This window comes from Girardinichthys multiradiatus, chromosome X (genome assembly GCF_021462225.1).
Source record: "Girardinichthys multiradiatus isolate DD_20200921_A chromosome X, DD_fGirMul_XY1, whole genome shotgun sequence".
Classification (NCBI taxonomy): domain Eukaryota; kingdom Metazoa; phylum Chordata; class Actinopteri; order Cyprinodontiformes; family Goodeidae; genus Girardinichthys; species Girardinichthys multiradiatus.
In genome coordinates this window covers 22,940,500-22,966,914 of record NC_061817.1, presented here as the reverse complement: position 1 = coordinate 22,966,914, position 26,415 = coordinate 22,940,500, and the positions used below count along the sequence as shown (strand labels likewise).

Here is a 26,415-nt window from a genome sequence, read left to right as displayed (position 1 = left end):
GTAATGTGGCAAAATGTCAACAAAAAAAAAAAAAGCATTTAAAGTCTGTATGCTTGTTTCTGTGAATCTGTTTTGTCTCTTACACACCTGCACAGGTATAGATGTTACCTCCTGGAAGTCTGTGCTGGTCAGTCATAAAAACATTTCCATTCATGCAACGTCTGCCACACTGTTGTACTAACACACGCCTCAATAGATCTGCCATTCCTTCATCCCTTTCAGGACTTGCAGACCATTGAGAAACAGTAATCATCATCACTCAGCAACTGGAAGTGACAGTTGGAGTGATGTAGACCTGATCATCCGTGTCTCTTTTTTAACAATGCATTGAGTCATTTTGCACATGTAGATTATGCTTTTAATGTTAGCACCGTAAAACAAAAATTGCATTTTTTTGTCCATTGTTCTCTTTTCAGCTCAGTCCAGGAAGTGCCACTAAATCACTACAGTCGCTCTTGATGTTCTGTCCGTCATCTACAAAGCTCTCAACTGGGCTTTTATTTAGCGGTTTTTATCTCATGTTCGTCTGGGTAGACATTCAATAAAAAGCTGTGGTGCCTACGAAACCTTCCCTGCCGGTTTTCCTCTCCAATAGTTTTCTTTATCTCTTAACTTTGTAGATGCAGCTTCTAATCATAAAAGTAATTTAGACTAGTGTTTGTGAACGAAAGACCAGCTCGGAGAAAAGAAAGCCACCTGGGGGAAAGTATTTCAGGCACCACTTGTTTCCTCGCTGTCCAAGAGGACAAAGATGAGGGGCTGCTGGCTCTTTATCTCAATCCCACCTGGGGTTCTTGGGGAACAAACCTTTCACTAGCACTGGACTGAGAAAAACACGGACCCAGTGGGCAAATACTGATATAGTATACTTCCAGACTCACAGGGTGAAGTGGGCTGTATTTTTCTACTCGGTTACCCCTACATGCTGGTCATCATGGTCTGTCCATGGTCCAGTTGAGCTGTAAAGCTGTGATGACTCACAGCTGTGAGCTGACAGATTGTTTTCTGGTTTTACAGAAGGGTTACTTAGGGCTTAGCAATAAGCACATAGCATATAAAATAAATTCACCCTTGAAATAGTTTTATTGCAATAAATAGAGCTCTGTTTATTCTGGGGTATGGATAGAAAACAGATTTATACACTGCCTTGCAAATTTTGTCATGTTAGAGCCTCTAATACCCATAAATACAATTCAGTGCAACCAATTTTCTTAGGAGTTCACCTAATTGGTAAATATAATCTACCTATGTGAGTTTGGCTATGAAGCAAAACTACCAAGATAAGGCAGTCTACCTAAACCGACAGACCGGGCAAGGAGAGCGTTATTCAGCAAAGCAGGTACGAGGATAATGGTAGCTCTGAAGGAGCTACAGAGACCCACAGCTCAAGTGGGAGAACCTGTCTTTACGACAGATACGTCACTGATTCTTTAAATCTGCCCTTTATGGAAGAGTGGCAAGAAATCATCTGTTGAATGAGAGCCATGAGAGGTCCTGCCTGTGGTTTTCCACAACCCATGTAAGGAATGCAGCAAACAAGTGGAGGAAGGTGCTCTGATCAGATGGGATCAAACCTTTTGGCCGACATGCAAAACACCAAACGCACTGCTCATCACGGTAAAAATACAATCCCCTCAGTAAAACATGGTGATAACAGTGTCATGCTGTGGGTAGGCTTTTCTTCAGCAGAGTCAGGAAACCTTGTCAAAGTTTATGGTAATATTGGTGGAGCCAAGTACAAGAAAATCCTTAAAGGAAAGCTGTCAGATGCTGAGACTGGGTTGGACATCCAACTTCAAGCTGGGCAGTAACACTAAATTAAGCCACAACCACAATGAAAGGATTTAGACTGAAGCACATTCACATGATGGGCATGACTTAGAATCTGCAGATGTGCAAAGTTGGCAGAGACGGACACCAAAAGACTTTAAATGGGTGGGGGGGATGCAAACCTCTGAAAACTGTTTATCATTTCCCTTTGACTTCAAAATTATGCACTACTTTGAGTTCAGCTATCATATAAGAATCCAACTAAAACACCTTAAAGTTTGTGGTTGTAACATGACAAAATGTGAAGAAGCTCAAGAAGTACGAACGCTTTTGCAAGGCCCTGTATTTTCGATCTTACTTTACTTTCAAAAAGTTATTTTCACAAACCAGTTAAAGCTAAGGCTGGCTCTTTAAAAAAAAAATCATTCTTCCTAAACTGCTTCCAGCCTTTAATGTCATAACATCTAAGCTGGGCATTCTGTGGCAAAGATTGGCCAAGTTATGATATGTGGCAATATGTCAGTCTTTTTTACTCCGCATCTGAATATTTTCATAGTGGAAGCAACAACACAGCTGGCATTTTTATAAACTCACTGTCTTTGCCTCTACACCAGCTTGTATACTGAAGGGAACTATTTAGCAAAGCATGCCAAAATGAAAAAAGCATTTTCAACATTCACAAACATAATTCCAAATTGTAATGCTAACAAAGTAATTATCGGAAATCTTTTAAAAGGATTTCAGATCCTTGTCTTGCATAGTAAAATGTTAAATGGAGTTGTGGTAAAAATAAAAAAGCACTGTCAATTATGTAGTTTGTTTGTGTTTAGAGGTTTTGGTGTATGTTTAGTTTTTTACAAACTTGCCAATTTTAACTTCATCTTTGTTTATTAATTGTAAACAGCAGAATCTGTGGTGTGTGCTTTTTGTGCACATGAGGTTTGATTTAGTTTTTAGAACTTGGGGAAGATCAGACCATTTTTACATTAAAACCCTGGAATTGACAGAAGGATCTCTTTACCAGAGGCATGTTTCCTCAACAGGAATGTCTTCTAGAAACCATTCTAAGGCCATTATTTACCACGCAGCAGTTAATACGCTGTATAGGAACTTTTGGAGGAAGAGTGCCAAGCATTTTGAATTGGCTGATTCTAAAGCATTTTTTTTTTTTTTTTGCTGAGAATTTCTGCTGTGGGGTTCAGAAATTGCTACAGATGTTGTCCAGGAAACTCGTGACACAGCAGCAGTGTTGAAAGAGTCTCCTGTGGTGAAGATAAAAACAGGTAAAAAGTCTCAATGTTTTAAATGTAAAATGATTTTGATTCTCACGCAGAAATAATTGTGATCATCTTTAGAACTATGATCTGAAGCTCTGTGGAAAAATGTAAAGTTTTAGAGCAGACTTGGAAAGAAGAGTGACAGCAGAGAGAGAAAGGGATTGAAAGGAAAATTAAGAAGACAAACATCATGGCTTTTGGGGTGGAGTTGGCACCAAATGCCGTCCTTCAGACCTTTAGTGGGTTTGTGTAAATTATAACCCTTCAAGGAAAAATAAGTAGTGGGGTAGTAAAACGGGGAGAGAGACCACCCCCCTCCCTTAATTTTCTCCTAGGTATTTAGTTTTTTCTCTTCAGGCTTCATCCTTTAATTCACTCTGTATGTGTGTCTCCAAATTCTGTCCTAATTTGGCCACTGATATCTTAATATCAGTCTTTATATCAGCATCCTTATTCTGCCTTCCTTCCCTGGTTTTCCTCCCCACAGTGGTGCTATTTTCTTCTGTTCATGGAGGATACATTTAGCCTGTGGTTGCCTGGTTGGGGGGGTTGATTTTTGGTGTTCTGGTGGATCACTACCTTCTCCCAGCCCCAGTGGGCCCTCTGTGGGCTGATGCAGATTTTCCACTGAGGTTGACCCATTGGCTTGAGGTGTCTGTGGGCACTCAGCTGCAGCACACACACCCCCTCGGCCACAGCCCAGGCTGGCAGGCACCCACACAGGCACGCGGCCTCCGCCTACCTCACGGGTGACCTTGTTTATGTTTGTCTTTTGTGGTGATGCTTACTGTGCTGTAGTGAGCGCAAAGCCACCCAACTGGGCTCATACCAAGATATACTATCCAAAAAGGACTGTAGAGTAGTCATGGATGGATGGATGGATGCATAGATGGATGCATAGATGGATGCATAGATGGATGCATAGATGGATGGATGCATAGATGGATGGATGCATAGATGGATGGATGCATAGATGGATGGATGCATAGATGGATGGATGCATAGATGGATGAATGGACTGTAGAGTAGTCATGGATGGATGGATGGATGGATGGATGGATGGATGGATGGATGGATGGATGGATGGATGGATGGGTGCGTGTGTGCATGGATGGATGCATAGATGGATGCATAGATGGATGAATGGACTGTAGAGTAGTCATGGATGGATGGATGGATGGATGGATGGATGGATGGATGGATGGATGGATGGATGGATAGATAGATAGATAGATAGATAGATAGATAGATAGATAGATAGATAGATAGATAGATAGATAGATAGATAGATAGATAGATAGATAGATAGATAGATAGATAGATAGATAGATAGATAGATAGATAGATAGATAGATAGATAGATAGATAGATAGATAGATAGATAGATAGATAGATAGATGGACTTTTGCGCCATCTGTAAAAGTGTGGAATTTGATGTCGCATTTTCTGGGATTGAAAAACTGTTCAAAAATAAAGCAGAGTATTAATATAAAAATCGTATTTCTAGACTGTAATTACCTGTCTCTCTAAGGTTGTGTCCATCTGTCCTTCCTTCCTTCCTTCCTTGTGTAAATGAAAAATGTCTATGATCGGTGAAAAGCCTTAATTCCATATTTATAGTTTTTTATGGTTTTCACCGTTAAACTCAATGAATCTAAATTGTTTATGATTGAAATTGCTCTCTAAAATCAACATTTACTTACCTATCATTAAAATATGCATCAAAATCTTTATTATAAAGTTTTACAGCTTAGACAGCAAGTGTCAATTAGCTGTGCTAAAACCCTATTTACTTGTCTTTCTTTCTTTCTTTCTTTCTTTTTGTTAATACCTTATTAACTTTTAATGTTAATTAAAGTATTTTGGATTAGGTTGTTTTTGAAGGATGTACCACATTAAAAAAACAGGCTTGTCTTAGTTTTCCTTTAAGAGGTTATTGTTGCTTTGCAAAGTTGTCCCAGAAGAGTTCAGTTTTCTGCCTACAAATAAAAGCATGTATGGCAACTTTAAACACCAAGTTGATTTATGAAGGTAAACTGACCTACAGATAAAATGTTGCATCATACTTTGTGTCCTACTAAATTTTTAAATATAATTTTCACGACCTAAAACATTTATTTTTACAGCACTGTTTCAAACAAAAGTAATCTTGAGAAAAACTGATTAAATTCATATCCAGTTCTTAATAAATATAGTATTAAATCAATCCAATACAGTCCCTAACTGTGCATCAAGTCGTTGACTTTACAGCAATCCCTCCTCTTAAACACTGCCTATTTGCTTTGTAAAATGAGGCTGTGTTTCATTTGCAAATTTTCCTACTTTAAAGAAAAGGGCTTCAGGATTGATTGTCAGTGTGGTTTGAGCTTTTATGCCAATTTGAAAAAAATAAACAGAATATTTATTGAAAAACCTTTTAAAGCTCACAGTTTCTGTTGCATGTGGTAACCTAGACAAAACAAACTAAAAGAAAAAACAGGTACACTTGTTTAAAAGTGCTTATCATACACAGCGTTAGTAGCTATTTATTGTTGAGTTACCACACTTGATATGAATAAGGATGTTTAATTTTCCTAGCCTCAGGAGTTTGGATTGCCTTAGAAACTACTTCAATGTGAGTCATCAGATTCATTATAATAGTAGCTAAAACTATCTCTGAGCTTTAAATAAGTCAAATTAAGTGTGATCAACCTTCTTATTTTTAAAAGGTTCAGTTTTATTTTCGATTTTCAAGCTTATTTCAGGACAAATATATCCTCATTCACATGCGGATGTATGTTGGATCTGCTTGTGCAGTTCTGACTGGTCAGGAGACATAAGCCAGCGCTCTAATTACCAGACAACAACCTTTAAAACAATCCTCCTCATCCGGCTCTGCTAATCATCCACCGTGTCACCACTAATCAGGACTTGAACACCTGCGAGTGTCCAGGCCCTCCCTGCAGACAGGATTTAAAGATCAGCCTTTAGTGTGTTAGAGTGTAGCTATAATCTCTCTGAAACACAACCTTTCCCCAGGGGGTTTGGGCTCTAAGCAGCTAAAAACAAACAGGTGTTTGTTGGCCAGAAGTGCATGTCTAAGGCAGGGGTCAGAGTTCAGCTGGCCTTGTTCCTCTGGCAGCAGGAGGATGGGAGGTGGTCATTATGTTCTGCCAGTGAATGTTTCTACTTGAGTTTGATGTTGACAGGAAACTAAATTGCCACATTTAGACCCCACGCTTGCACAATGTGTTCTCACAAAAGACAGGCTGTAAATCTTGTCTTCATCTAAGCAAATATCTGAATATGTCTGCATATAAAGAGCAGGAGTTAATGAGGCCCATTCTCTAAATCATACTACTGCTTTTACAACAATTTATGCAAATGTTTTGTTTCAAATACCAAGTCATATAAGGCTAACAAAACTTAGCAAAAGCATCTACAGTGCCTTGCAAAAATATTCATACCCCCTGAAGGTTTTCAAATCTTGTCACAAAGTCGTGTATTATTCTAGTGAAAAGAAAAGGTTACATGACTTCCATAATTCTCTTACAAATACATAAATCTGAAATGTGTGGTGAACATTTGAATTCTGTATTCTTTGAAGTGTTTTGGGTACATCTCTACCAGGTTTAGGAGGGCGGCCTTATCTTGGTAGTCTCCAGTGGATTATATTTCCATCTTTCTTGCTATTCTTCATGCAAAATAGCTCAAGCTCTGATTGGACAGAGCATGTGTGAGTGTCACTTTTCAAGTCTTGTCATAAATTCTTAATCAGATTTTGGTCTAAGACTGAACCAATCTAACATGAATATTCTTTCATCTAAACCTTGCCATCGTAGCTTTGCTTGTTTGTTTGAGGTTGTTTTTCTGTCGAAGGGTAAACCTTTGCCACAGTTTCAATTCTTCAGCCTCTAAATGGTTTTCTTCCAGGATTGTTCTTTGTTTAGCTCTTTCCATCTTTCCATAAAACCCCTTGCTGCTAAAGAAAAGCATCCTTCACAGCTTGAAGCTACCTCCCCCTTTTTCATAGTGGGGATGATTTGTTCAGTGTGATGTGCAATGTTATTTTTTTCTCCAGAGGTAACAATTTGCAGGTAGGCCAAAAAATCTGTTTTGGTCGCATCTGAGCAGATACCTTACATGCAAGGTGTCTCACTCCACAGCCTGAGGCAAACGTTTAAGCTGACAGAGTTAACATGAGCCTTTTGTCTTATTTTCCTAATTACAGTGCCTTGCAAAAGTATTCGGCCCCCTTGAACTGGTCAAATTCAACCTCTTGCCACATTTCAGGCTTCAAACATAAAGTTATAAAATTCTAATTTTTTATGAAGAATCAACAACAAGTGGGACACAATCGTGAAGTGGAATGGATGTGTCAAACTTTTTTAACAAATAAAAAACTGAAAAGTGGGGCGTGCAATATTATTCGGCCCCCTTGCGTTAATACTTTGTAGTGCCACCCTTTGCTGCAATTACAGCTGCAAGTCGCTTGGGGTTTGTCTCTATCAGTTTTGCACATCGAGAGACTGAAATTCTTGCCCATTCTTCCTTGCAAAACAGCTTGACCTCAGTGAGGTTGGATGGAGAGCGTTCGTGAACAGCAGTCTTCAGCTCTTTCCACAGATTCTCGATCGGATTCAGGTCTGGGCTTTGACTTGGCCATTCCAACACCTGGATACGTTTATCTGTGAACCATTACATTGTAGATTTGGCTTTATGTTTTGGATCATTGTCTTGTTGGAAGATAAATCTCCGTCCCAGTCTCAGGACTCTTGCAGACTCCAACAGGTTTTCTTCCAGAATGGTCCTGTATTTGGCCCCATCCATCTTCCCATCAATTTTGACCATCTTCCCTGTCCCTGCTGATGAAAAGCAGGCCCAAACCATGATGCTGCCACCACCATGTTTGACAGTGGGGATGATGTGTTCAGGGTGATGAGCTGTGTTGCTTTTACGCCAAACATATCGTTTTGCATTGTGGCCAAACAGTTCGATTTTGGTTTCATCTGACCAGAGCACCTTCTTCCACATGTCCCAGGTGGCTTGTGGCAAACTTTAAACGAGACTTTTTATGGATATCTTTGAGAAATGGCTTTCTTCTTGCCACTCTTCCATAAAGGCCAGATTTGTGCAGTGTACAACTGATTGTTGTCCTATGGACAGACTCTCCCACCTCAGCTGTAGATCTCTGCAGTTCATCCAGAGTGATCATGGGCCTCTTGGCTGCATCTCTGATCAGTCTTCTCCTTGTTCAAGATGAAAGTTTAGAGGGACGGCCAGGTCTTGGTAGATTTGCAGTGGTCTGATACTCCTTCCATTTTAATATGATTGCTTGCACAGTTCTCCTTGGGATGTTTAAAGCTTGGAAAATCTTTTTGTATCCAAATCCGGCTTTAAACATCTTCACAACAGTATCTCAGACCTGCCTGGTGTGTTCCTTGGTCTTCATGATGCTCTCTGTGCTTTGAACAGAACCCTGAGACTATCACAGAGCAGGTGCATTTATACGGAGACTTGATTACACACAGGTGGATTCTATTTATCATCATCAGTCATTTGGGAAACATTGGATCATTCAGAGATCCTCACTGAACTTCTGGAGTGAGTTTGCTGCACTGAAAGTAAAGGGGCCGAATAGTATTGCACGCCCCACTTTTCAGTTTTTTATTTGTTAAAAAAGTTTGAAACATCCAATACATTTCATTCCACTTCACGATTGTGTCCCAATTGTTGTTGATTCTTCACAAAAATTAGAACTTTATATCTTTATGTTTGAAGCCTGAAATGTGGCAAGAGGTTGACCAGTTCAAGGGGGCCGAGTACTTTCGCAAGGCACTGTATGCTGCTTGACCCACCTTTCAGTTGAAGTGAATGGTTCTCCTTGAGATGTTCAAAGCTGGGAGTATTTTAGATTTGTAATCTAACCCTGTTTTAAACTTCTCCACACCTTTCTCTCTGACCTGTCTGCTGTGTTCCCCAATCTCCATGATGCTGTTTGTTTAACAATGTTCTGCAACCTGCATAGACCAGCTGCAATTATGCTGAGATTAAATTACACACAAGTGGATTTCTGATTTCTCATAGCACTCGGTTGCACTGGATTTTATTTATTTTATAAATGGGTTTGAATATGACATAAAATTCAATGAAAATGCACCAGTTTGTAATTATAACATAACAAAATGTGGAAAACTTCAATGGGTATGATGTTTCTTCAAGGAACTGTAGGCAGAGGTCTCCATCCTCTTAGAGCTGTGTGTAAATCAGGGTGTTTAGCTTACAGACACTGTGAGTGCATACTGTGATGAAAAGGATTACAAGCACATAATGTGTGCCTGTCACCACCCTTCACTCCCTACAGAGACAGTCAGAAAGAAGGATGTAAGCATAATTTCACTTCACATAGACCTTATTTGCAGTCCCATGGAGTGATTGTATCTTTGGTACTCCTACCTGTTTGTAAAAATCTTTTCTCTATAAAATATGCCCACCCACGTTAAAGCCAAGCTGAAGCTCATTTTGAGATTACACAGGAGCTCCAGCCACAAACAGAGTGGATTTTGCAGATGTGTATACATTGCATGGTCATGATGCGAGTGCACTTTGAGAGTTATGCAGGATGTGTACACAGCAATGTTTGATAAATGTCTGCTGGAGTATTAAGGCATGTATTGAGATTCTGAATGCTTGAGGGATGGTTTCCAGAGTGCTACTCCCAAGATATAGGCATTTAGCTTCTGCGGCTGCACTTTGCTCTGCAGTTGTTTTGTACTGTTTTAATTGTTAAAACAAATGTTTCTATGTTATTGGAAAAAGGTCAAATGGAATCACAATAAGGAGAAAATACACCCAATTAAACCCACCCACTGTTATTGCGTTTCCCTTGTGCTGAAAAGAAAGATTTATGATGCCATGGGGTAGTGTGTCATCCTAATTTAGCTGTTGATTAGGGGAATTTGGGTTGTAAATTTGGTTTTGTTTCCATCAGATAACTCCCAAGCTTTGATCAGGATCAGATCTATACATGGTTTTTATTGCATATTTAGATCGAATCCTCAAACCTTTGATTGTAAGTGTAGCTTTCAAGTTTTTGGCGTTTTTTCAGTGTTCAGCAGTAGTTGAATGTGGAGCTGTTGCTGTTTTTAAAAAAAGACTTTTAATAGCACCCTAAACTGTTCACCTAACCTTAACTTAATCCTGCATTGCTTCTTGGCAACATATCACAAACAACCATAGATCACTCCTTCAGCTTTACTTGGTGTGCAAATATTAGTGGAATAGCACATGTGTTTTCTGCTGCGTTAGCAGAGACTTCGCTGATCTGGTGAGATGCAGCAGAGCTCAGTGGTATTGTTTTAATCATCCGGGACATTCTGCAGAGCAGACCCCATGCAGTGACTAATTTAACTGGGAGTGACTTTATCAGATCAAATGCCCTATTGTTAATGTAATGCTAGTGTGTCTATTCAGGGGATGCTGAACGTTGTGCACAGGTTTGCCAAGTTTTGTGTTATTTTCAGGTTTTTTTCTGATGTTGCAAGATGGTCCTCCTCACCCATGTTGTACTTACAAGCAGTGATTATGGGGCTCAGGCACTTCAATTGTGTCATTGAAACTGAGATCTCTCTTATTATGCCTTCTGACTGAAGTGGCCAATTTCAGTAAATATGGGTTTCCTTTTGAACCTTTCTCTGCCTTGAGTTTTTTTTTTTACTTTTCTAGTCTGTAAAAGTTCTTCGTAGTCGTATGTAATAAAATACGCTGTGAAAATGCAGCAGAACTGTAAACAAGCAAATGATTTTTAGACAACTCAGAAACAAAGCCAGCACCCCAATTACTTTTACTTGCTTTGTTTTAATGTTTTTTTAACTCTTTGGCCTAAATGAAAATGTTGAGGTTTAAGCATCTTGGCAAACAACAAAGCACCATATGAATACGAATGGCTGTTAGAGCGGTCCCATTTATAATAGTTTGATTATTTAGATGTCATAAAAATAATAAAATAATTGTGATGAATGGCTTGTTTCTTTTAGTTTTTATGCGTGCACTATTGTATTATGTTCAAATGTAGCAGCACACAGATACTACAGAGAATGGCAGCTATATCATGCCCTCATCAAACAATGCTTGTGGGATGACGATAAAAAGTAGAGATGAACTGATTACACTTTTCTGGCCAATTTCCTATAAACATTTTTTTTTTATTGTTTTGACCTGCCAATATCTGATTCAGAACTATAACAGGATACAAAACGAGGTTTTACTATTATTGTAAAATAGTTAAAGAACAAAGAAAATGGCTGCAGAATTGACGTTTGCAAATGACTTTAGGATCTTAAGGAAATCAGCTTGCTTAGCATGGTTAGCATTATTAACATGGTATCCCCTGGGGTGTGTAGATCTGCACCTTTGCTCTGAGATTTCCAAAACGCTGCAAGCATTTTTAATCTAGCATGTTGCTTGACAGAGGTCGGAAGCTAAATCAGCTAAAACAGAACAGCTTTGCAATAATATGTTCAGCCTTACTGATTTCTGCTTAAAGTCTTGCTCTCTCTTGATCTCAGTCTCAGATAAAACTGCAGGCATGTCTTGACATGCAGTAAAAATGATGGCTTCCTCGTGAATATCTTCTAGCAACCTCTAACTTTTTAAAAACTTTGCTGACATTAACAATAGTTAGCTTTGAGTCTTCCTCCCTTAGTAAGAACATCCACACCAGAGTGTTGTAAGGCTTGGTATGGTAGAAACGGTCAAATTTATCAGTTTCTTATTAGGGCTATGAAGCTAAAAATCATCCAATCTAACAGAAAACCCTCTGAAAATGATAGAAAACCTAAACTAAATGAAACATTTTCTTAACAGTCGCCTACCTAATTTTGTGCAAGAAAACGAAAAAGTCATAATCTGCAATTTTTGAAAGAAAGAAAAAGCTGTTATTTTAACAGTTGAACTGGGCTTTCAAAGCTCACTTACCTCTGCTGTTTCTGACCTTACAACCCAAGTGAACATCTGCTTCATCTACCTTCGTCATATGTGCTGTTGTGAAATACATCCGAAGATGTCTAATCAAGTTGCATCCTATTTGTTAATGTTAATTTAATGTGTCAATCCTGTTAACAAAACGAGTTGTGATTCCTAAATCATATAGGTGAAGGGACTGAATCTGTGGATGTGCTATATTTTCTTGACTAATCAGCTAGCTGCTGCTTCTGCCAGCCTTACAGAGCTTATTTGAATTTGTACTGCTATCTGCAATCCTTCTGCACTTCTCTCATCCCTTATAACCTCTCTTCTGCAGGCCCCAACTATTTTCATCAGTACCATATTACTCATCTGCTTATGCGATCCTGAATAAACAAAATCCACCCACTCACCATCCCTCCATTCCTTCGAAATGAGACACTTTGGTGCTTTCCAAGAGATGGCAGGTGTTTCTGTTTAGTTTTTTTATTTCCTATGCTGTCTGCCTAAACAAACACACACACCTACTTGACACACCTCAACTACTGCCCCCCTCAGAGCCTGTCATTAGGATGTTTTCAATGGGAGATAAACTTATCAGTGCACGTGGCCCTGCTTCAACTCAGCCTGCAACAGTGCCCTTCCACCCTAATCTGTCCTCGCATTTCATCATCACTCCACCTCTTTACTTCCAGATAAATCTTTCCATCCGTTGCTTTTTATTTCACATCATTTCGTAGATCGTCACCTTCCAATTTGGCTTCCTCACTGATGTTTAAATCAACATTTCCATGCCTTAATGACCAACATGCAAAGAGCCTTCATTTTGTAAAGCACCAGCGAAATTAAATGCTTTATATGCATTTTTCCCTAAATAAATCGGCACAACATAGCTTCTGTTTTTAAGGAAAAATGCCAGTTTGGAATTGGATATCGTTTGACCATTCATTCGGTCTGTACTGTGTTTCAGTTTAATTCATAGTAGAGTTTGTTTGGAAGCTGACTAAGAACCACATTTTAGGGGTCTTTGTCTATTTCTTCAGTTCACAAAGCGTGTTTAAAGTAAACTGTTTAGACCTTGCTCAAATGAATCTCACCAACAGAGTAGTTGCAAGAACAGCTGGTTAAGTCTTATTAAACTGGCCACAGTTTAATAAGACTACAATTAGGCATGGGCTGACTGCAGTCATCGAGGTATACCGACTCATATCAAAGCTTACAAAAGATTATGGTTTCAAAAGCTCTACAATTTGGGACCAGTTTTGTTTGATGGTACAGAGCATTAAAAAACCCACCCCTTGCTGTGCTCTGCTGGTCTGCTGGCTGAAAGAAGACTACTACACTTTTCTTTCGCTTACAAAAAGAAGGATTCTGCATTTCTCAGAACTGGGAAGTCAGAGTGACCTACGTGGTATTTTGTGCATGTAAACAGCGTTGAAACATCTTGTCTTATAACACTAAAAAGTAGTTCTTAAAGTAAGAAGGAGGAGCTGCCATCTTCAATGTGGAAGTCGGGTATTGTTGTGTTGCCCAAATTTCCTTCATGTAATTCCGATTTTCGGGGGCGTGGCAACTTAAAAAAGGTTGTTAATGTTTATGGAATAATAATAATAATAATAATAATGAAAAGCGGGAGATCGACAGACGGATCGATGCAGCTGCCACAGTAATGGGGGCACTGTGCCGGTCCGTTGTGGTGAAGAGAGAGCTGAGCCGAAAAGCAAAGCTCTCAATTTACCGGTCGGTCTACGTTCCTACCCTCACCTATGGCCATGAACTTTGGGTCATGACCGAAAGAACGAGATCCCGGATACACGCGGCTGAAATGAGCTTCCTCCGTAGGGTGGCCGGACACTCCCTTAGAGATAGGGTGAGGAGCTCGGCCATCCAGGAGGGGCTCGGAGTAGAGCCGCTGCTCCTCCACATCGAGAGGAGCCAGTTGAGGTGGCTCGGGCATCTATACCGGATGCTTCCTGGACGCCTTCCTCCGGAGGTGTTCCAGGCACGTCCCACCGGGAGGAGGCCCAAGGGGACGGGGACTATGTCTCTCGGCTGGCCTGGGAACGCCTCGGGCTCCACCCGGAGGAGCTGGAGGAGGTGTCTGGAGAGAAGGACGTCTGGGCGTCTCTGCTGAGTCTGCTGCCCCCGTGACCCGGTCCGGATAAGCGGTAGACGACGAGTACGAGTACAAGAATAATGAAATTTCGTTGTAAATGCGGTGAAACTGTAGTACGGTGGTGCTCAAGTCTAGTCCTAGAGAGGTTCTATCCTACAGCTTTACACATCTTTATTTTGCAGTCTGCACAGTGGCGCAGTTGGTAGCACTGTTGCCTTGCAGCAAGAAGGTCCTGGGTTCAATTCCCATCCAGGGGTCTTTCTGCATGGAGTTTGCATGTTCTCCCTGTGCATGCGTGGGTTCTCACCGGGTACTCCAGCTTCCTCCCACTGTCCAAAGACATGCCAGTTAGGTTAACTGGTCACTCTAAATTGCCCTTAGGTGTATGAATGAGTGTGTGCAATGGTTGTATATGTGTTGCCCTGCAATGGATTGGCGACCTGTCCAGGGTGTAACCCGCCTCTCGCCCATAGACTGCTGGAGATAGGCACCAGCTTCCCCGCGACCCACTATGGAATAAGCAGTAGAAAATGACTGACTGACTGACAATTAGTGTTAATAGGTGTGGAAGTTTCAGTAAATTTGTTGAGTGATGATACATCAACAATTTAGTCAACATAATTGAAATTATGGCTAATTTTGAGCTTGCACACTAGTCATTGTTTTTATAGAAGCTGTCGAATGTACAGTTTTAGTAGTAAGGTAAAAGTGCTGGAAGGCAAAAAAACGCAGCTGTAACTGGATGGTTGGTTAAAGGTTGGAAACTGAACCAGAAGCTCCACAGACTGACCAAGCAAATTAGGCCGGCAACTAACGATTATTTTTCTAATTGATAAATCTGTCGACTATATTTTTGATTAATTGATAAATAAATAATTGGATAGAAAAAAGGTGCTTAATATAAGATTTTTACAGGTTTGCACCAGGTAAAGCTAAAGCTATGCCACTTGAGAAGTTCTGGATAGAGCATATTTACAGAAAAAAAAGGCTTTTCATCTTAAATGCAAAATATATATATATTTTTGTATAGTTTTGGTATAGTGTTGGTGCGCATTGTTTTGTTTTGTTTTTTGCTTTCAAACGGTCTTCTGTGATGGTACCCGGAGCTCTCTCACCAGAGAAGAACTCATGAACATCAGCTACTACACCAGAGGAGTTATTTCCAACTTTTCTGCCTACTGCTCTGGAATTTTTGGACATTCTGGTCAAAGGTGCGCTCACCTTTGTTCACGCGGTGAAACGCCGGAAGAGAGGGAAACGGGCTGGGGTGCTGGTACGACTTCGCCAGCGTGGACTACGAACACCGTTACCTGGAATATTTCTCTCTAACGTGCGCTCACTTCCCAACAAAATTGAGGAACTACAACTGCTGTTGGGGAAAAACAGGGACTTTTATTCATCGGCAGTTTTGTGCTTCACGGAGACGTGGCTGTGTGGATTAATACCGGACTCTGCGCTGCAGCTGGCAGGATTCCAGCTCTACAGAGCGGACAGAGACACGGAACTCTCCGGCAAAGCAAAAGGTGGAGGAATCTGTTTTTACCTCAACAGTGGTTGGTGCAACGACGTGACAGTGATTCAGCAGCACTGTTCTCCAGACCTGGAATCCTTCATCATAAACTGTAAGCCTTTCTATTCCCCCCGTGAGTTCGCTTCGTTCATCCTGGTCGGTGTTTACATCCCGCCGCAAGCTAACGTGCAGGTCGCACAGCGCATGCTCGCCGACCAGATACTGAGTGTGGAGCGGACCAACCCGGACTCCTTAGTAATCGTCGCTGGTGACTTTAACAACGGTAATCTCACCCACGAACTCCCCAAATATAGACAGTTTATAAAATGTCCGACCAGAGAGGACAACATTCTGGATCACTGTTACACCACCATCAGAGACGCTTATCACGCCGTCCCACGTGCTGCACTGGGCCAATCCGACCACATCACGGTCCACCTGATTTCTGCATACAGGCAGAAACTAAAGTTCTGCAAACCTGTTGTGAGGACGACAAGGAAGTGGAGCAGTGAGGCTGTGGAGAATCTCCAGGCATGTTTAGGCTGTACAGACTGGGATGTGTTCAGGACTACTACCAACTCTCTTTCCATCCAGGAGAGGGACGTCAACAAACTCTTCAGGAGACAGAACCCCCGGAAAGCTGCTGGTCCGGATTCTGTCTCACCAGCCAGCCTGAAGCACTGCGCTGATCAGCTGTCTCCAGTCTTCACAGACATTTTTAACACCTCGCTGGAGACATGTCATGTGCCAGCCTGCTTCAAGTCCTCCACCATCGTCCCTGTTCCCAAGAAGCCAAGGACCACAGGGCTTAATGACTTCAGACCCGTCGCCCTGACCTCTGTGGTGATGAAGTCCTTTGAGCGCCTTGTGCTCTCACACCTAAAAGACATCACCGACCCCCTCCTGGACCCCCTGCAGTTTGCCTACAGAGCCAACAGGTCTGTAGATGATGCAGTCAACCTAGCCCTTCACTTCATCCTCCGGCACCTGGACTCCACAGGAACCTATGCCAGCTCTGCCTTCAACACCATCGTCCCAGCTCTGCTCCAGGAGAAGCTCTCCCAGCTGAGTGTGCCTGACTCCACCTGTAGGTGGATAACTGACTTCCTGTCTGACAGGAAGCAGCGCGTGAGGCTGGGGAAGCACGTCTCTGACTCCCTGACCATCAGCACCGGTTCCCCCCAAGGCTGTGTTCTCTCTCCTCTGCTCTTCTCCCTGTACACCAACAGCTGCACCTCCAGTCACCAGTCTGTCAAGCTTCTGAAGTTTGCGGACGACACCACCCTGATCGGACTCATCTCTGATGGTGACGAGTCCGCGTACAGATGGGAGGTGGACCATCTGTTGGACTGGTGCAGCCAGAACAACCTTGAGCTCAACGCTCTAAAGACAGTGGAGATGGTTGTGGACTTCAGGCAGAACCCAGCCCCACCTGCCCCCATCACCCTCTGTGACTCCACAATTGACACTGTGGAATCTTTCCGCTTCCTGGGAACCATCATCTCCCAGGATCTCAAGTGGGAGCCAAACATCAGCTCCCTCATCAAGAAAGCCCAGCAGAGGATGTTCTTCCTGCGGCAGCTGAATAAATTCAACCTGCCAAAGACTATGATGGTGCACTTCTACACAGCCATCATTGAGTCCATCCTCACCTCCTCCATCACCATCTGGTACGCCGCTGCTACAGCCAAGGATAAGGGCAGGCTGCAGCGTGTCATTCGGTCTGCTGAGAAGGTGATTGGCTGCAGTCTACTGTCGCTCCAGGAACTGTACACCTCCAGGACCCTGAAGCGGGCAGGGAAGATTCTGGCTGATCCCTCCCACCCTGGTCACAGACTCTTTGAGACTCTCCCCTCTGGCAGGAGGCTGCGGTCCATCCGGACCAAAACCTCACGCCACAAGAACAGTTTTTTCCCTTCTGCCACCAGCCTTGTTAACAAAGCCCGGAAACCACACTGACACTCTCCTTTTCCCCCACACCCCCTTTTTTGCTGACAGGACACCTGTAACCTATGCGTTACATTAACGCTCAGCTTGGACTCCTGCTTTACTTGCACTGCCATACTTGCACAATGATCATCTGCACTGTTGTATTGCTCTTGCATCTTATACTGCTCTATATTTACTCTCACTCACTTAAAACTGTGCACATATATTTATATTATATTGTAGATATGTTTATACTGTTTAATTTGTATTGTATTGCACTGACTACGCCAAAACAAATTCCTTGTATGTCCAAAAACGTACTTGGCAATAAAGCTTTTCTGATTCTGATTCTGATTTTGATTCTGATTAATAATATTAATCTAATTAATTGTTTCAGCCCTAAAACAAATCAAATACACAGCTGTCGCCCTTAGATACAGAGAGGGCCCCATGTTGCTTACTGGTATGATTCTAGGGCCCTATTCATCTCTTTAATACCTTACTCACATGCATGGTTCATGATGTCCTATTGCAATATGAAATTAAAGGTCAGACTGTTTTTTATTTAAATGAGAAATGATTGAAAAAGGCTCGTATTAAAAGTGCACTATGGTAGAAAATCTCTCTGATCCATTTGTTTTGATACTTAATAATCTTCCAACATGTGAAATGAATTGCATGTGTGCCTGTCGATGGATGTTGCCAGAAACTAACCAAAGTCAAATTCTTCCTCAGCTTTCTTTTCCTGTTTTTCTTTCTTTCTGACTTCTCATCTTTCCTCGCTCAGTGCCTTTTTCTTTTGCTGCTGCAGCATTTAGGGCATCTGCTGGCACATATTGGCAGCTATTTAGCTGGAGAGGAACTGGTGGCACACCACCCTCCATCCATTATTATTAGTTCTTCAGAAAGATTTAGACAGAGGGAAAGTGGAATGTGCGGCAAGCTGCGGGGAAACGAACCGAGGGCCAGAAACTGGAGCCAGGGAATCTGGTTCCAAAAACAAAGTTGTGTTATGCTTTTTTTTCTTTGCTCAGCTTTTCTTTTCTCCCTCTCGCTCTGCTTTTCTACTGTTATTTGTATAAATCACCATCACAGAACATAAATTCAAAGTCATAAAAGTAAAACTCTTCCTCTTCATCTGATCAATGTTTGGAATTATATTAAAACACAGATTTCTTTCTTTCTGCATCACTACGTAGTTACCTCTCTCTCTTGAAAATGAGAAAATACATATTCAGTTTTATGTTCTTTATAACATGCTGAATGTTTCACTTGGTTGCTTTTTCCTGACCCATGGTCTATAAATCTTTCCTGAGGCAGAAGAGGTGACCTGGCGTTACTAAAAGGTCAGCTCTGCTGGGGAGGACCAAAAAATGAGCCAATGAGAAGAAAACGTTGTTGGGATAATAAATTGAAAGGTTCAGAGAAAATACAAAAGCTTCTTATTACCAGTACCAATGCATTGATATATTGACTATGGCTTACTCTTCTTTAGACAAAAAATAGGGAAAAGTTGAAAAGATTATAATGTAAAACAAACAAGAATAATTATTATCATCAGGAAATATGGTATATTTAAGAATCAGCAAGAAAAGGGTCATTTTGAACCAGAAATGGTGACCTCTTGGAGCAGTATGGTGTGAGTTTAATGTGAGACTTGATGGTAAATTGAAAGTTTAATCCCAGATGTGAGACGTCCCTAAAAGATACAGAGTTTAACCAATGAATGGACAGAAAAATACTATATGGTGCATACAAACCATTTGTGTTGGCAGAAGCATGAATGAAGTGTGAGCTTTGAATTCATTATTATTTTTTTACCGTGCCTGAACAGTTAGACCCAGTCAGCTGCAGTGTCTTGACAACGTATTTTCTCCCTTACTTCTGTCTTTGGGTTTTGTCACACTTGTTTTAGATTATCAAACTAGTTTTAATAGCAGAGAATGATTACCTGAGTAAATGCAAAAATGCATTTTTCAAATGATGATTAAATCTATTAAGGGGAGAAGCTAAATTTGGCTTTTTTTTTGGGTGTCATTGCCGTCAAGCATTTGCAGTGAGTGGCCAGTCAGTGCAGTGTGGGTCAGTCTCTTATAGCACTTCAGAGGAATTTTGGCCCACTCATAATACTGGGAGATTTTAACAGCGTAAACCTCTCCAATGAACTCCCCAAATACAGACAGCATTAAGTGTCCCACCAGAGACAAAAACACACTGGACCATTGTTACACAGCTTTAAAGGACTCATATCATGCTGTTACCAGGGCTGCTCTGGGTTTTTCGGATCATTCTCTTATCCACCTCATCTTAACCTACAGACAGAGAGTAAGAGCTTCCAAACCCACGGTTCACGCTGTTAAGAAGTGGACTGAGGAATCAAAGCAGATGCTACAGGCCTGCTTTGTAGACTGGACTGTTTTCGAAACCTCAGCCACTGACTTAAACCAACTAACTGATGTGGTGACATCATACATCAGTTTCTGTGAGGACATGTGTGTGCAGACCAGGACCTTCTGCACTTTTGGGAATAACAAGCCATGGTTTACTCCACACCTCAGGAATCTGCGCAGGGAAAAGGAAGAAGCTCACAGCAGTGGAGATTGGGCGTGGTACAAGCAGGCCAGGAACAAACTAACAAAGGAGATCAAAGCAGCCAAGAGAAGCTGCAGTGAGAAGCTGAAGAACAGCCTTTCTACTGGTGATGCTTCGGCTGTATGGACCGGTCTGAGAAACCTGACTGCCTACAGGAGTCCTCACCTGGCAAACAGTCTGAATGGCTTCTACTGCAGACATGACAGGAAGCCGTTCACCCCTCAAATCATCTCCTCCACATCCCATTCAGGAACAAGTTCTTCCCACAAAGCTACCAACCCCCTACCTTCCAATAAAGATCTCCGAGGATCTCCGAGGAAGAATAGGCTCTTTCAGCGCATGAAAACAAAGAAAGCTGGAGGACCTGATAACGTCTCCCCATCATGCCTGAAAGCCTGTGCAAATCAACTCACTCCGATCTTCACCCAGATCTTCAACAAGTCATTGGAGATGTGTGAGGTCTCCTCCTGCCTCAAACGATCCACCATCATCCCAGTGCCCAAGAAACCCACCATCCTAGGATTAAATGACTACAGGCCTGTAGCCCTGATGTCTGTGGTCAAGAAATCCTTTGAGCGGCTGGTGTTGAAGCACCTGAAAGACATCACAGGCCCCCTGCTGGACCCCCTGCAGTTTGCTTACCGAGCAAACAGGTTGGCAGATGATGCTGTTAACTTAGGTATACACTTCATCCTGCAACACCTCGACCACCCAGGCACGTACGCCAGGATCCTGTTTGTAGACTTCAGCTCGGCCTTCAACACCATCATACCAGACATCCTTCACCAGAAGCTCATCCAGCTCAACGTCCCAGCCTCCACCTGTCAGTGGATCAACAGCTTCCTGACGGACCGACAGCAGCAGGTGAGACTGGGGAGCAGCAGATCTATAAGTACTGGTGCCCCCCAGGGGTGTGTTCTATCCCCACTCTTCTTCTCCCTGTACACAAATGACTGCACCTCAGCGGACTCGTCCGTGAAACTCCTAAAGTTTGCAGACGACACCACTGTCATTGGACTGATCCAGGACGGTGATGAGTCTGCATACAGACAGGAGGTGGACCGGCTGGTACACTGGTGTTGTCAGAACTACCTGGAACTCAACCCACTCAAGACTGTGGAAATGGTGGTGGACATTCGGAGAACACCACCCCCATACACCCCCCTCACCATTCTCAACAACACCGTAGCAGCTGTGGACCACTTCAGATTCCTAGGAACCACCATCTCTGAGGACCTGAGATGGGCCTCATACATAGACACTGTTCGAAAGAAGGCCCAGCAGAGACTGTACTTCCTGAGGCAACTCAAGAAGTTCAACTTTCCACAAGAGCTGCTGGTCATCTTCTGCGCTGCCATCATTCAATCTGTCCTGTCTTCATCCATCTCAGTGTGGTTTGGCTCATCCACAAAACAGGACAGGTCCAGACTGCAACAAATAATCAGGACTGCAGAGAGAATAATCAGGGCTGACCTTCCCTCCATCCAGGACTTATACAGGTCTAGTGTCAGAGAAAAGCTGCTAAAATCTCTGCCGACCCCCCTCACCCTGCACATAAACTGTTCAGAGCTTTACCTTCAGGCCGCCGCTAAAGAGCAATGTTTACTAAAACCAGCCGCCACAGAGACAGTTTCTTCCCCCAGGCTGTTTCTCTGATGAACATTCAATAGAGTACAGAACAACAGCATAAAGATGTTGCAAATGCACCTTTTTATTTATATATGTGTATATTTGTATATTGTATATATGTATATTCTGTGATGCAAAAACAAAAACCAGAGAGCAAAGTGTACCGGAGTCAAATTCCTTGTTTGTATGTACGAACTTGGCAATAAAGCTGATTCTGATTCTGATACTGATTCTCTTCTTTGCAGAATCGTTTTAATTCAGCCACAATGGAAGGTTTCTGAACATCCCAATCAGATATTAGTCCAGACTTTAACTACGCCAAACAGATGGTTTTCTATTTGAGGTATTCATTGGTGGACTTGTTGGTGTACATTGCAACATTGTCCTAATGCAAAAGCTAACTGGACTTCCGCATAAAGCCGTACTTTCTCCTTCAGGATTTTCTGCTCAAAAGCGGAATTCATGGTTCCATCAATTATGGCGAGATTTCCTTTTGAGTTCTCCTGGATAGTGGTTTACATCAATTAGTGGAGATGTGTTGCTTTTCGAGGACTTTTAGCCGACTTCATGTTATTAAAAAGGTACTATATACAGTACAGACCAAACGTTTGGACACACCTTCTCATTCAAAGAGTTGTCCTTATTTTCATGACTATGAATATTGTAGATTCACACTGAAGGCATCAAAACTATGAATTAACACGTGGAATTATATACTGAACAAAAAAGTGTGAAACAACTGAAAATATGTCTTATATTCTAGGTTCTTCAAAGTAGCCACCTTTTGCTTTGATTACTGCTCCTCACACTCTGGGCATTCTGTTGATGAGCTTCAAGAGGTCGTCACCTGAAATGGTTTTCCAACAGTCTTGAAGGAGTTCCCAGAGATGATTAGCACTTGTCGGCCCTTTTGCCTTCACTCTGCGGTCCAGCTCACCCCAAACCATCTCGATTGGGTTCAGGTCTGGTGACTGTGGAGGCCAGGTCATCTGGCGTAGCACCCCATCACTCTCCTTCTTGGTCAAATAGCCCTTACACAGCCTGGAGGTGTGTTTGGGGTCATTGTCGTGTTGAAAAATAAATGATGGTCCAACTAAATGCAAACCGGATGGAATAGCATGCCACTGCAAGATGCTGTGGTAGCCATGCTGGTTCAGTATGCCTTCAATTTTGAATGAATCCCCAACAGTATCACCAGCAAAGCACTCCCACACCATCACACCTCCTCCTCCATGCTTCACGGTGGGAACCAGGCATGTAGAGTCCATCCGTTAACCTCTTCTGCGCCGCACAAAGACACGGTGGTTGGAACCAAAGATCTCAAACTTGGACTCATCAGACCAAAGCACAGATTTCCACTGGTCTAATGTCCATTCCTTGTGTTCTTTAGCCCAAACAAGTCTCTTCTGCTTGTTGCCTGTCCTCAGCAGTGGTTTCCTAGCAGCTATTTTACCATGAAGGCCTGATTCACACAGTCTCCTCTTAACAGTTGTTCTAGAGATGTGTCTGCTGCTAGAACTCTGTGTGGCATTGACCTGTTCTCTAATCTGAGCTGCTGTTAACCTGCGATTTCTGAGGCTGGTGACTCGGATGAACTTATCGTCCGCAGCAGAGGTGATTCTTGGTCTTCCTTTCCTGGGGAGGTCCTCATGTGAGCCATTTTCTTTGTAGCGCTTGATGGTTTTTGTGACTGCACTTGGGGACACTTTCAAAGTTTTCCCAATTGTTCAGACTGACTGACCTTCATTTATTAAATGGCCACTCGTTTTTCTTTACTTGCTGCTTTTTTTCTTGCCATTATACAAATTCTAACAGTCTATTCAGTAGGACTATCAGCTGTGTACTGTATCCACCTCCTGCACAACACAACTAATGGTACCAAACCCATTTATAAGGCTTGAAATCCCACTTATTAAACCTGATAGGTCACACCTGTGAAGTGAAAACCATTTCAGGTGACTACCTCTTGAAGCTCATCAACAGAATGCCAAGAGTGTGTGGAGCAGTAATTAAAGCAAAAGGTGGCTGCTTTGAAGAACCTAGAATATAAGCCATATTTTCAGTTGTTTCACACGTTTTTGTTCAGTATATAATTCCACATGTGTTAATTCGTAGTTTTGATGCCTTCAGTGTGAAGCTACAATATTCATAGTCATGAAAATAAAGACAACTCTTTGAATGAGAAGGTGTGTGCAAACATTGGATCTGTACTGTATGTGATTTCTTGTTTCTACAGGTTATCAAATAATCAGGCCTGGGATTGGCTAGTGAAACCTGATCCAAAGAAATGCTAAAATCCATAATCTATGATTTTACTTAATGGTCTCTGATGGTTTCTGTCGAAAGCAATCCCAGTCCACAGAGGCTCCCACCCGATAGCCTAGAAAACAAGGACAACCATTGCTAAAAGTCCAGTTTAAAAAAGTCCCAGGTCACTTCCTATACACTGCCTATACATTAGAAGGGTTATAATGTGTACATTTTAAAAGAATCATGGAAGCAAAGATTTAATTTATAATATCATGAGTGGGTTCATTGTATACCCTGTTAATTCAGGAAAATACGTCCTCTCTGTGAGAAAACTAAATTATTTCTGCCAGGTGCTGCTGTTATGAGTTTGTGACGCTGGTGTGGAACATCACATAACAGCTTATAGCTATGAGAAAATCTATATTCATGTATTTTTTAATCTGGACCTGTGTGTGTGTGTGTGTGTGTGTGTGTGTGTGTGTGTGTGTGTGTGTGTGTGTACATACGTTCTGCATTCAACCCCCACCAGTTCCCTTCACCTATAAAACGCATGGGTGATCATCCTGTTTATTAAGAGTTTGCAAACAATGCTCACCCAATTGGCTTATAGCAGTCACAATAGTTACATTCACATACTACCTTAATCTGAGTGTTTTTAATTATATTCTTTTACTTCCACTTTGCCTCCAGCTCAGGCATTGATCCAAGACCTTCAGTTTACAGTTCTCGCCCATAAAGCAGTGTGGGTTATTTTTGCTTTGGAACATTGCACGCTGTTGGAGAGAGGTTAAAAATTTTGCAGAACATTTGTGCTTCGTTTAAGATTTCTTAGTTGACAGCATGTTTCATTAGTGATTCGCACTCTTGGAATATGAAAACTAGATACTTTCAAATTTAGGTTGTTTTAGCACAGGGAGGTTATAGAAAATGTAATTTTTTTGCTGTTTAGGTGCAGTTTGTCAGTTTACGACAGCACTTTGCAAAAGTTTTGATACCCCTTGGACTTTTTCACATTTTGTCACATTATGACCACAAACCTTAATGTGTTTCATGGCATTTTATACCTTTATAATTTCACTTTAACATACAGTGGTGCATAATTGTGAAGTGGAAGAAAATGATCTATAACTGCGTTCACCCTTAAATAACATCTTGTGCAATCAATTGCCTTAAGAGGTTTTCCACAAGCCATGCAGGGGACACCGCAAATATGCAAAAGGAAGTGCTCTGTTCAGATAAGACCAAAACTGAAACGTTTTACTGAATGTGCAAAACACTGTGTTGCAAAAAACTAAGACCACACATTACCTTGTATACACATTTACCACAGTGAAATACGGTGGTGGCAGCATAATGCTGTTGGGTTCTTTTTCTTCAGTGGGGAACGTTGATGTGAAGAAGGATAGAGTTAAATACAGGCCAATCCTGGAAGCAAACCTGGTAGGGGCTCCAAAGGACTTGAAACTGGAGCAGAGGTTCACCTTCTAGCAGGACAACATTAAAGATACAGCTAGTAATACAATGGAATGGTTTGAATCAATATCTATCTATCTATCTATCTATCTATCTATCTATCTATCTATCTATCTATCTATCTATCTATCTATCTATCTATCTATCTATCTATCTATCTATCTATCTATCTATCTATCTATCTATCTATCTATCTATCTATCTATCTATCTATCTATCTAAACAAAAAACTATCTAAATAAAAACTTAACAGCACATTTTTAAAAAACAAATAAATGCAAAGCTTATATCATTTTCTCCTCCACTTTATCATGATGCACTATTTTGGGTGAGTCTGTTAAACTTTGAGGATGTAATTAGACGAAAGATGGAAAAAATCCCAAGAGGTATAAATATTTTTGCAATGAGTTGTTAGCCATTCCTGCTTCCTTGTGTTTTAACGTGATCTTGGCTTCATTTGTGTCATAGTTGTAAGGAAACCTGGTAAAATAAATGGATTTAGATTCTGTTTTGTAGTTTGTTTTCTGAAACAGGCCTAAATAGCTTCTGTTTCTGTAATTGTCCCATTTTTTGTTGTCCTGTTTCAGTTACACCAGTGGCAAAAGTTAATGGAAGTAGGAAGTAGTGTGCCAACAAAGAGATGGCAAGCGCACTAAGTGACAGGTTGTTTGCATGCAGAGTCACTTTGATTGATTGTTGAGGCAAGTTAAGGCCTCTCTGAAGCTTTTGGAGTGGGCTGTCTGCCCTGGTCAAGAATGAGTTAACTCAACTTTTTCACAAGCATATAATAAGGTTGTTAGAATGCTGTTTAGAAGTTGATTTATTTTTCAAGTAGCCAGCTTTAGACATAAGTTTATTGATTTATTGCACTTAACACTGTTAGCATGGGTTTGTTTAAAAACTCACATTATCACCTAGATATACCC

The 26,415-nt window shown here is 41.6% G+C and overlaps 1 protein-coding gene across 3 annotated transcripts in view; it reads left to right on the top strand.

Annotated features, from left to right (window-relative positions):
- LOC124862927 (mitochondrial import inner membrane translocase subunit TIM16-like) overlaps positions 1 to 26,415 on the top strand; it is a 164,940-nt gene that overhangs the window by 69,965 nt on the left and 68,560 nt on the right. The window lies entirely within an intron of this gene.